At 42.2% G+C, this 12,367-nt stretch overlaps 2 pseudogenes; both read left to right on the forward strand.

Moving 5' to 3' along the window:
* Positions 1-2,111: 2,111 nt before the first annotated feature.
* LOC149155529 (uncharacterized) lies at positions 2,112-3,399 on the forward strand (annotated as a pseudogene).
* Positions 3,400-10,999: 7,600 nt separating this feature from the next.
* LOC149155530 (fatty acid elongase 3-like pseudogene) lies at positions 11,000-12,022 on the forward strand (annotated as a pseudogene).
* The last annotated feature ends 345 nt before the right edge of the window (positions 12,023-12,367 follow it).

Genomic DNA, 12,367 nt, shown 5'->3' on the forward strand with positions numbered 1-12,367 from the left:
TGAGATCCACCACCTCTTTCCACTTTGGAAGTGGATTCTCAACATCAGTTTGTTCCATAATTTGGCTTATATAGATGATTCCTATCCTGTGTATATGATTGATAATCCATGTTGGAAGTAAAGATGAATCTTGCATACCTAGGATAGGACCTATACAACAAATTTGGTTCCAATCTCCCTTTGTAAATTTTCCATGATCCATTCTTTTACCTTGAAGATGCAATGCCAGATGCGTGAGCCATTCTATTGAGATATTATCCTAGTTCAGTACTAGTCCACAAAAGAGTGATGTTTCAAATATTTAGCCTTAATAATGGATTGCCATATCCTTGTACCATATATTGGTTTCCAGAAACTCTTGGAAAGTAAAGCCCAGCCTAAGGATTTTAAATATTTGAAGCCCCATCTGCCTTGATTATTCGGTCTAGAAATGTCCCTCAGACAAACCAAAGGAATTTTTTTTATTCCTCTTGACCCAGGCTGTGGGACTTGGCTATGATAACATTGATTTTATGGATAACCATATTGGGACAATAGAAATAGTTGCATTTAGTACACCACAAAGTTCTATAAAATAGATTGAATGTGTATCATCGTGCCCCTCGACGACATCCACATGTATGGCCAATTTGTTATCATGATCTCAAATTGCAAATCTGAAATCCGATAACAATTTTGCTTTAATCTGTATCTCAAATATGTGAATCCATCATCAGGAGACCTAACACCAACATCAAAAAAGTGTGCAATCTCTAAGATGATCAACAGAAGATGATCTCCTGTTGATCAGAGGAATTTTTAGCCATTCATGAAGAGACCATAAACACCCCCTAATTTTGAGATTATGTGCAAGGTTTCTTTCCATTAACAAATGGATACTTGTCTAAAGATGAGTACATCATTACCAAACATTAGATGGGTAATAAATACCTTCTTAGTGATCTTAAGACCAACAAATTTATCATCAATCTTTGCCCTGGTAATTTTTCTACTTAGGCCATCAATGACAAGAAGAAATAGGAGAGGAGAAAGGACACAACCCTGCCTTAGCCCCCTATGAGCCCAGAATAAATGAGACAAAACTCCATTAATCAAAACAACATAACATACCGTCAAAACACATGACATAATCCAGTCCACGATGTCAATAGTTAATTTGATTTGATAATATGATTTTATGTAGGATTAACCTAAGGAACATCCAATCAATACTATTGTGAGCCCTATGCAAATCTAGCTTGAGAAAAATAACCTCCTTTTTTTGGGATTTAATCGCATGAATGTGTTCTTGTGCAATTGTAACAAGGTCTTGAATCTTCTTTTCGTTAAAAAACCAATTTGTTCCACATATATGAATTTAGATAACTTCCCTTTTAAGCAATTTGCAATAATTATAGAGAGCACTTTATATGTGACATAGGGAAATAGGTATGTAATCCTTGAAAGCTGTGTGATAAGAAGACTTTGGTATGGGAGGAATGAAAGTAGCATTTATATTACTAGTGACCTTTCTAAGGCGACAAGATTTCTCCGCCAAATGAAGTAGATCCATTCCCATAATATCCAAGAAATGTGTGAAGATCTCGATCACCCACCTGTCTAGTTTAGGACATCTATCTTTTGCGGAAGATTGAATAACAATTGTTAATTCGTCCAGAGAAATAGGTTTGTCAAGCTCCAAAACATCCTCCACCCAATATGAGAAATAGAAAGAGGGAGAAAAAATACACACAACACAAATCACTCTCATATTTTTATTTATCACAAAAATTACATATATGTAGGATATAGATCAAAGACTTCGATGAATCTAGATCCTAAGAAAGTGGATCTATGACTCGGAAATGCCACAAATACAACTCAGACATAGGGAACAACAAATTCTAGATCGACTCTGTTAGACTCCGTCTCATGTCAGAGATTGATTCTTCTTCAAAACCCTGTTTTGAAGAAGAAATCATTAATGTGTTGTTTAAATTTGTGTAATTTATGCTCCAGCTCTTCAAAAGGCAGTGATTTCAAACTCCTATCCCTGCATAAGCACAATTCAAAATATCATTAGTCTCAAACAAAGAGGGCATCTTCAGTTTATTTGGATATTTGAAGTGACTATGAATAAATCCTACTCGTCCTCCACCAAGAAAATACCATCTAAGGGCACATCCAAGAGCTTTCCAAAGCACGACACTAGACATGTTTCAGAGTATAAGGTGGCTCACTTGTTCTCATGGAAATTTTTAACTCAATAACTATACTGCTGGCCTTTCTTCAAATTGGAATTATCTGAATGTTGCTAGATGTGCAAGATTTAGTCCAGATCAATGTTTCATGGCAACAGGGAGTACTGATACATCAATTAAGCTGTTTGAGGTTGCAAAGGTTAGGTAAATGCCGATGCCAGATGCAAGTGGAAGGGATGGACCTCTCCGGCCCGTTATCCGAACATTGTATGATCACATGCATCCTATCAATGATTTGGATTTCCATCCACGGTCTGCTGTATTAATATCTAGTACTAAGGATCATACCATAAAGTTTTTTGATATTGCAAGGACAGGGACAAGGAGAGCTCATCGAGTTATCCAGGATACACACAATGTTCGATCTGTTGCTTTCCACCCTTCTGGAGACTTCATTTTAGCAGGGACTGACCATCATATTGCACATTTATACGATGTCCATACTTTTCAGTGCTACTTGTCATCAACCTCGCAGGAGAGAGATGCCGGTGGGGCTATAAATCAGGTTCGGTATTCATCGAATGGTAGCATGTATGTGACTGCTTCCAAAGATGGGGGTGTTTTTAGCATTGCAACATACAGGCCTTACTTCAATGTGGACACATACGTTGTGGTTGAAAGAATTATTGGTTCACTGTATCCACACAAAGGAGACTTCATTAAAACGATTGCCGATAATCCTGATATGTATGGACCTGTCTGGATTTCCACAACTCTCGTCTTTTTGGCAACAGTTCTTGGAAATTTTGCGGCCTATTTATCTTTTGAACCAAGTAGCACTGTTATTGCGTGGGTTTATGATATCAACTATGTGAACTGGGCTGCAGCCATATTCTATGCGTATATATGTTTGGTACCGCTTGGATGTTACTTCCTACTTCAGTACTTGGGCATATCTTTGAGCTTAGTGGAAATATGGTGTTTGTATGGCTATTCTCTGTTCATCTTCGTTCCAGCTTCGTTCCTCTTAATAACACCAAAAGAGATTTCAAGGTGGATCATCATTTCACTTGCGGATTTACCATCGGCTTTCTTTGTAGCTCTCAATTTGCAGTCTCATATAATGGCTACATCTGACAAATGGACGATACCAGTTGTAAGCTCATTTATTGTGCAGATATGCTTGGCTCTTCTCATAAAATTCTGTTTTTTCATGTGAATGTTAGGCATTTGGTTCTCTTGTTTTCAGAGGCCGAACCCCTCTGGGCGGAGAGCATATTTGTACTTGTACCAGTTGGAAAGTCTTGGATCCAACATTTTGTGTGTCTTCAGGCCTTGTTTGTTTCAATATTTTAGGGAAGCAGAAAATGGAGAGATTTTGAGAAATTCTGTGGCTTTCCGAAAGCAATATGCTTATGTTCTTGTATAGCTTTATTAATGATTAGGTTATTTATGCTCTTAGATCCTTGAGGAGGCGGAATACCTACCAGGTTATGTCATCTCTGAGGGAAGATGAAGATGCGGTTGTGAAGCTTCGATTAGCGTTAGATTCTGTAACCAGTTTTCATGCAGGGTTTTTCTCAGCCAGAATGAAGGTTATGCTAGGCTCTTCAGAGTCAGATTCAATGAAAGTTGCTGGGCACGAAGGATCGAATTTTCCAAAGAACCTGTCTATCCCGTTTTGGGCCTAAACTGGCAGATGATGCTTATGCTGGGAAAAATGAACTTTCCTCTGTTGCACTAGATTGTAACAAAGCATGTAATCATTTCAATGAATTGGATTGAAGTCCCAGTGGTATCGACAAAGGGTGCATCGATATGTGCAAATTATTGGAACGTCATGGGCACTGCTGTACTTCATCAGTTTTTTATGTAATAACGGTGTTGCTTCTTGTAAACCTGGTGGTTGCATTCGTATTGGAGGCATTTTTTGCTGAAACAGAGCTTGCTGGCATTGATCGCATAGTTTTAATCCGGGCTCTTAAGCTGCTAGAGCAACGTGGGAAAATTTGGCTCACGTCTTTGACAACTGCTCTTCACTTCAAAGTCACCTGAAGACACCTGTTACCAGATGCATAAGAGTCTGCGCTCCAATTGTTAGGTTTTTTTTGGTTAGAGATTTTTGAGGGGAAAGTTATTACATGTTCTATTTATGTAATTCAGGTGAGACAACGCAGGGGTTTTTGGGTTGATTTGTTTTCTTTTACAACAGAGACTTATTTAATGTATTAAAAGAAAATCATTAGAGAAGGAATCAACAGGCAATGAACGCTTTGTGACCGCTATTCAAACGGTGCCAGAACATCAGAATATGATTCGATGCCTATTTCCAGACTTTATTCAATGGGATCAGCGCTCCGGTTTATTAGCCATAGGATTTCAAGAGAAACGAATTTGTCTATTTCGATCCTTAATCCTGATTTCATGGGATTTTTGCTCCAGATTTATCTCTTAACTGGCTAATTATCATAAGATTTACAGAACGCTGTTCTATGTTTAGGAAACGCCCTTTCCTACATTTTGTAATGTTAGTTAAAACAGCGCCCCTGTTTTGGGCAGCATTTTTTTTTTATTGTATTAAAAATTCGTTTTGAAAGAGAGTAGTAGAGAGGGGGGAGATTTTCTGAGTGCTGAGTGCTGGAACAGAGCTTTCATTGTACAGTTTTTGGCAGAGAATTTAATGGAATTTCACAGCTCTGTTTGCTGAGATTCATGTGGTATGACAATTTAACATTAGTTTTTCCTCTGTTACATATGTAAACCGTTATGTTTCATTTCATTTCATGATCATTTCTAGCTGAACAAATGAAGTGTTTAGGTAGGAATTCATAGTATTATATGCTCCTCCTATAAGTTTGTTCAATTCAATGTTTTCTTCTGTTTGACAAGGATTCAGTTCTATGCCCTTGTCAGCTCCTCACCAGTCTTGCCATCTCATTTAAAATCTAGATTTGGTGTTAAATTGCTTGCCTACCTTGCCTCAGTTGATAATCTGTGTAGTCATTATATTTCTCTGTTCAAGCTGTGATTTTGCCCATGCAGCCCAGAAAAGCCCCGTCATTTAATTAAAAACCCCAAATCAAACTTCCTTATCAGTTTACTAGCCTAATATCAGTGTTCCTAATTGGGTCAGCTCATCCTATTGAAAGATCTACCGAGTTTGACCAGAGAGAGCCTTCTCATACCCCGTAGGGCTAGCTACGAGGTGAAATGGTTTGATGTTGCCTTGAAGATTTACCTTCCTCAGCCTAGGGTGAAATCTCAAGCGCTAACAGACTCCTCGTAACTCCTAATGACAACTACACATGATATGGAAGCATTACTACCAACACCCTCCCTTAATGCTTACATGAAAAGCACACATTACAACAACAAAGATAATTTGTCTAAATGGTCTTCATCAATAATCACGTCCACTATGGAATCTCACAAACACCGCTCTTTCACCACCACATCTTTGAGTTGTCACTTGATCTCCATTTAAAACGTAACCGCCTTTGACCATCATTGATGAACTTTGCAAGATCAACAATATTGACAACTTGGCTCATCAAGGCTTCTGCGATACGAGCCATCAATTAATGAACCATCCTATGTACCAACAACCGTTTGTCAGATATTTTGCTTTCGGCTATACGTGAGTTGCTAGGATGGAGGTCTGGATATTGAATGTGTTCAAAAGTTGATCAAACAACTTGACCTTACTAACACACAAGAATTGATGTTTTGGACATTGAGACTTCCAGTTTAAGAACCACCAACCCTTTTTATAACCAGAATTGAAAAAAATAGAAAAATACTTGACAAATACATTTCACAACGACAAAGTCAATAATCATCAAACTATCAGCTGCCATTCAGGGATAGACAAGTGACCATGTCCCTCCTTAGCACAGGTCAAAAGTTATTCATCTCGTTCAATCTTTATCTTGGAGTTTTCTCGTCTTCACAAAGCAACATTTGTTAGAGTGGTCAATTCCAACAAAATTACACTCACATATTGGGTTGATCAGACTCAATATGTTTAAAATGAAAACTCCAAAATTTGAGATCGGAACAAGATTGCAACAAAAACATCTAACGCAAAGATCTCTTCTCGGCAGAAGCGAAAAATTGTGGTCTCCCTCCAACTATAACACTTTTGACATATATCAATAGCCACTTGAAACTCATCTACACCAGATCTCATATCCAGATCTCAAGTTCGGATCCGTGCAGCAGCATGTACAATTCATGGGCATGATTTTGCAGATTTATAATATGATAGTGCACACAATTTTGACAAAACCATCCAAACATGAATTTAACTCCTTTGTGTGACGACTTGGCACGGGTTCTTGGGTGGCTTGGGTGAGTGCCCGCCCGTCGTGCAAGTGTGCACGGTGTGACTTTTGGTGAAGTGTTGAGATTGTGAATGGAGGTGTGTCTCGGGCAAAGGTGCCCGTGTGTGACGACTTGGAGGCGCGCCCAAGTTGGGTAAACAACACAATCGTGCGACAAGGTGAATGAAGGGTTGGTGAGTCGTGCGGTGACCGTGCAGAGGCACCGACGCGTTGGGCAATCGAGTTTGCTGAAGATTGTAAATTTGGCTAAGTATGAAACTTGGTGTTTCCCAAGTATACTTGTAAAGCTTGTAACATTGAAGATTGTATAATATATATTTTTCGGGTAGACTCATTGTTCAGGGAGTTGCCCCTCCCTTTATACTGTGCAATTATGTTCTTCATGTATAATTGCTGATGTTAATGAATGTGTATGGGTGTTCATTGGTATAAAGGAAACATTAATATTACTTGGTTGCGAAACACAAACTAAGTAGGAATAAGTGGTTAGGCATAGTCCACAAACATAAGTATTGGTGAAAAGAAAGTGTTCGGTGGTGCCGCACCTTGCCTAGCACGGTTGAAAGACTACCGTAGGCTTGGGGGCGTGATAGGTGGTATTAGAGCTACTCTGAAGACTTGGAGGAGTCTTGCAGGAAGCTGGGTGAAGCAGGTGTACATACACTTGACAGTTGGTGACAATGAAGCAGGTACTTGCAGGTGGAGGAAGTTGTTTCACATACAAGTGGAACAAGAGTTGGTTTAGGTTGCAGGCATCTTGGTGAAGGTGTTGGATGGTCGAAACTAGATCGCAAAGAAGAAGGACGATGTTAGCAATGGTAGCTGAATGTCAGGCTGGGTCTAGTCACGGTGCGAAGGATGCTACTATGGAATTCATTGAAAAGGTGTTGGAGAAGATGGAGGAATTGGAAGATTTTTGGACTAAGAAGATGGACTTGGTCGACAAGGATCAAGAGGCCAATTCGAAGATGAAGGAAGAGCTCGATGAACTTCGGACTCAACACGAGTACACTGATCTTATGTGTACACAACTTGAAGTAAGGGTCAAGGAGGTTGAAGAGGCAAGAGACCAAGGTCTTGCAGAGATCATGGGCTTGCGAAAATCTCTTGACGAAGCCAGAGATGATCGTAGTGTTGAAGAAGGCTGTGAGGCATAACTCAGGTGGAGGAGTGCCTCATGTGAAAGTCAAAGAACTAGAATCTTACGATGGTACAAGGAGTGCAAAGACACTTGGCAAATTTCTATGGGACATGGAGCAATACTTGGAACGATTGGGTCTATCTGATGATGAGACGAAGGTCAAAGTAGCTGCTCAGTTCTTGACAAAGGATGCTAAGATGTGGTGGCGAAGGAGGATGGATCATATTGCCAATGGCAGTGCTGGTGACATTACTTCATGGGATGAGATGAAGAAAGCATTGCAGACCCATTTCAGTCCTCAGGATGAAACATGGGAAGCAAGGATGAAAATTAAGTTCATAAAGCAGACAGGGAACCTTCAGACATATCAGTGGGAGTTTGCAAGTGCGATTCTGGAACTTTCTGACATGGAGGAGAGGGACAAGGTGTTCAATTTCATTATTGGGTTGAAGCCTTGGGCACGCAATGAAGTGAAGAGGTAGAGGATTAGAACACTTGAGGAAGCTTTTGTGTTGTCGACAGGTTGGTGGAGCATTATGATGAGACTTCTGATGATAAGAAGAAGAAGCCCGATAAGCCGAAAGAGAAGAAGAAGGATGATGCTTCGAAATCGGATGATAATTCGAAGACGAAGAAAGCCTTGAAGTGTTGGATATGTGCTGGACCACATACGACGAAGAACTGTCCTTCTAGACCAAAAGTGGCTGCGATTGCACAATCTAATGCGAAGAATGAAGAAGCTTTTGTGGGGATGATGCAGATACTTGGTGTTGCTGCTGTTACAGAGGTGGTCTCTCGGAGGGATCCTGAGAGGAACAGTTTGGAGTATGTTCGGATGAAGGTTGGAAGTGTTGATGTAATCACTATGGTGGATAGTGGGGCAACTCACAACTTCATGGGCGAAGATACTGCAAGAAGAATTGGGCTGAAATTTGTCCCGGTGAAGGCTTAGATGAAGACAGTCAATTCTCCTCCTGATGGTATTCTTGGTGTAGCTGAGAAGGTGGACACAACACTAGGTGAGTGGACAGGGAAGGTCGACTTCACTATAGTGCGGATTGATGGCTACGAAGCTGTGCTGGGAATGGAATTCATGAAATAATTCGATGCTATGATTGTTCCATATTTGAAGAAGCTGCACATTTATGATGGAAGGGAAGATGTACCCATTGGTGTTCCAACCATTGGAGTGACAAGACCTGATTGTAAGTTGGCAGTGATGCAGATGGAGGATGAGAAACGAATGGGAGACATGAGTAAGTGGTTGTCTACGGTTGAGACAAAGCTTACCGAGCAGTCATTGGTCATCAAGACACTTTCAGATAGTATCTTGGATTTATCCAGAAGGCTAGAAGTGGTTGAGGATGATGATGATGATGAGGCATATGTGAGGCCGAATGTCTGTGGGGGGGATCGGGTCACTTATCTACAGAGGATGGAGATAGAAGATCCTGACAGATGGATTGAAATGATTAGTGAGGGTGAGCCTTCAGGCTCTACTCCCTCCACATCTTCTTAGATGACAAGAAGATGGGGCTCATTGTTAGATGCTCATGGCAATGAGTCCTTAAAATAGGTTGAGCAGGTCTGACAGATGGTGCAGGGATGGCTTGGCATCAAGCATCATGACATGTTGCAGATGGGAAGGAGTTTCCATGAACCTGAGCATGGGTGAGATTCTTGGTGAGTCCAGAATGTGGCAGAATCCGAGATAGACTGGAGAAGGCATAAGGATGGACATTCTTATGATTTGAGCGTGACAGTTGGATTGATCACCCGACTAGTTCAAGTCATGGGGGATAGCAGTGTACCAGAGAGATGTTGACATCAGGCAGACAAGGAGGGTAGTTCATAGGATGAGGACAACACATGATGGAGATGGAAGTTCTACATATGTTGCAGGGATGTTTGCAGTATGTGGAGGAGTTGACATCATGCACCAAGGATGAGACAGATATTGATGTTGATCTTGGTGGATGGCTACTAGGATGGCAGGTTGTCGAGAACAACAACGACTTCAGGTGGAGGAGGATGTAAGGACCTGCAGCTCCGCCCGAAGTGCGACCGCGACTGAACAGAGGGCGTGCGGTTGGAAGTTGAACGAACAGCATGAGGTGCGAGCTCGAATTGGTGTGCGAAGGCATTATGATATAATGCGAAGGCATAAGAGTTGGGTGCGCTGTTATATAGGCATGGGAGCGTAATGATACACCCACGGGCCGACCATACTTGGACACAAAGCCGATAGGGTAAAGTGTGATGAAGTGTGGGTGTGTAAGGCGTGGAGGACGAGTCGGCCGGGTAGGCTAACTCGCCCTGCCACCCGTATAAACAAGTGATGCGTTGGAGTCATTTGAACCATCATCCATCGCTCATCGCTCAAACATGTGAAGAAGGCGCAGAACAAGAGTGTGGATGCAGCTAAGGAGAAAGGCACAGATTTGGGTGATGTGCCCATTCTTGGGCAAGGCCGCACGAAGGTGAACCGCTTGTCTTGGTTTTGGGTGAGGGGCGCGAGCAAGGTTGCCCGCCGGTTGGAGAAAGGCGTGCACGATGTGTGTGGCACCCGGGTGATGTGTAGGAGTGCCCGGTTTGTGCGACGACTTGGCACGGGTTCTTGGGTGGCTCAGGTGAGCGCCCGCCCGTCATGCAAGTGTGCACGGTGTGACTTTTGGTGAAGTGTTGAGATTGTGAACGGAGGTGTGTCTCGGGCAAAGGTGCCCATGTGTGGCGACTTGGAGGTGCGCCCAAGTTGGGCAAACAACACAATCGTGCCACAAGGTGAACGAAGGGTTGGTGAGTTGTGCGGCGACTGTGCAGAGGTGCCGACGAGCTGGGAAATCGAGTTTTCCGAAGATTGTAAATTTGGCTAAGTATGAAACTTGGTGTTTCCCAAGTATACTTGTAAAGCTTGTAAGATTGAAGATTGTATAATATATATTATTCGGGCAGACTCATTGTTCAGGGAGTTGCCCCTCCTTTTATACTGTGCAATTATGTTCTTCATGTATAATTGCTGATGTTAATGAATGTGTATGGGTGTTCATTGGTATAAAGGAAAAATTAATAATACTTGGTTTCGAAACACAAACTAAGTAGGAATAAGTGGTTAGGCGTAGTCCACGAACATAAGTATTGGTGAAAAGAAAGTGTTCGGTGGTGCCGCGCCTCGCCTAGAACGGTTGAAAGACTACCGTAGGCCTGGGGGCATGACAGTTGGGAAATTTTATTCTCTGGCCACTCTTCGTATTTCCATTTCATCAGGATCACGATTTGTCGGGAGCCATCTCGTAGTTTGTTTTTTCTGGTTGCGAGGGTTTCATTTTTGTTTACAAATGAGTAACCAGACCTGGAGATGGAGTGGGGATATAAGGGGTGGAGTGAGATTCTTGTTAGCAGAGCAACCCATGGTCACGCATTTTAGATGGGACCATCACACTTGGGGTTCTACATGGCACTTCCCCCTTCTAGCCATTGCCTCCTACCTGTTGCTAATTCTGCTTCTCAAGATTCTGCTCATACCAAGGAAAAGGTCGTTGCCTCTGGGTCCTATCCTCGCCATTCATAACCTCTGCGTGGTCCTGGTTTCGGTCGCCATATTCTTGTGCTGTTGGGAATCCATGGCGGTGGAGCTCAGAGAGACGAGATGGATTTGGAGTAGGAAATTTAAAAACGCGGCGGAATGGGTGATGTGTTTTCCCCTGTGTGCGCGCCCCTCTAGCAGAGTGTTCTTCTGATCATATAGCTTCTACCTCACAAAGTACCACCAACTCTTCGACACGGTCATATGGTCCTCCGCAAGAAGCCCCTCACCTTCCTCCACGTTTTCCATCGCATCGCGGTTGTTTTCGTGTGCTATGCGTGGCTGGAGTTCTTGCAGTCGCTGCAGATCGTGACCATCCTCGCCACCACGCTTCTCTATGTCGTGGTTTGTTCGTATTTCCTCTGCTGCAACATCGATTGGAGTTGCTGGTCATCTTTTCTGCCCGCCAATTGCTAGATGGTGCACTTGGCATTCACGTTGCTCACCTACGTTGCTCTTCTTGCGCGACACTTCACAGGCAAGGAAGGTTGCAACGGAATTGGCACGTTATTTTTCGATGCCCTTTCCAACGTTACGCTTCTCTGGCTGTTCCTCAACTTGTACATCAAGCAAAGATGCAGCAACGCCAAATCAGTGAATACCGAGCACGACATGACGATGAAGAACAACAAGAACAAGAAGCACTTGTGACAACGAATACATTCACCTGACCATCTCCTTTGTTATTGTCAGATGCTGGCTGAAAGTGCAGTCGTAGTAATGATGTGGGGAGAGCTATTTCCTGTAGCTTGCGAAAGAGGGTTCTGTGTATCCTTGTAATGGTAAATTTGAAAATGAAAAATCTCTGCCTCAAATGGTAATAAATTGTAACATAGTGTTGAAGCCCCAAAAATCCGGTCGACAACAAGGGGGATACCCGCCCGGTCTGGACCTTGGTTGGCAGCTCCTTATCCGTTTGGTATAGCGGGTCCGACTGGGGATAATGGGACCAGTTTCCCAATCTATGGGTGTGTGTGTGTAGAATTGGATGTTGTTGATCTAACAGTTCCTATCTAAGCTATTCTAATTCAAACTTTAATCTAATTCTATTCTATTGTAATCTAATAAACAACACATCTAAATCTATGCTAACCCGGGATGTAATTCTTCTATTATGCGA

The sequence above is a fragment of the Pinus tabuliformis genome, chromosome 9 (assembly GCF_031772625.1).
Source record: "Pinus tabuliformis cultivar Carrire ecotype Pingquan chromosome 9, CPIR1, whole genome shotgun sequence".
Classification (NCBI taxonomy): domain Eukaryota; kingdom Viridiplantae; phylum Streptophyta; class Pinopsida; order Pinales; family Pinaceae; genus Pinus; species Pinus tabuliformis.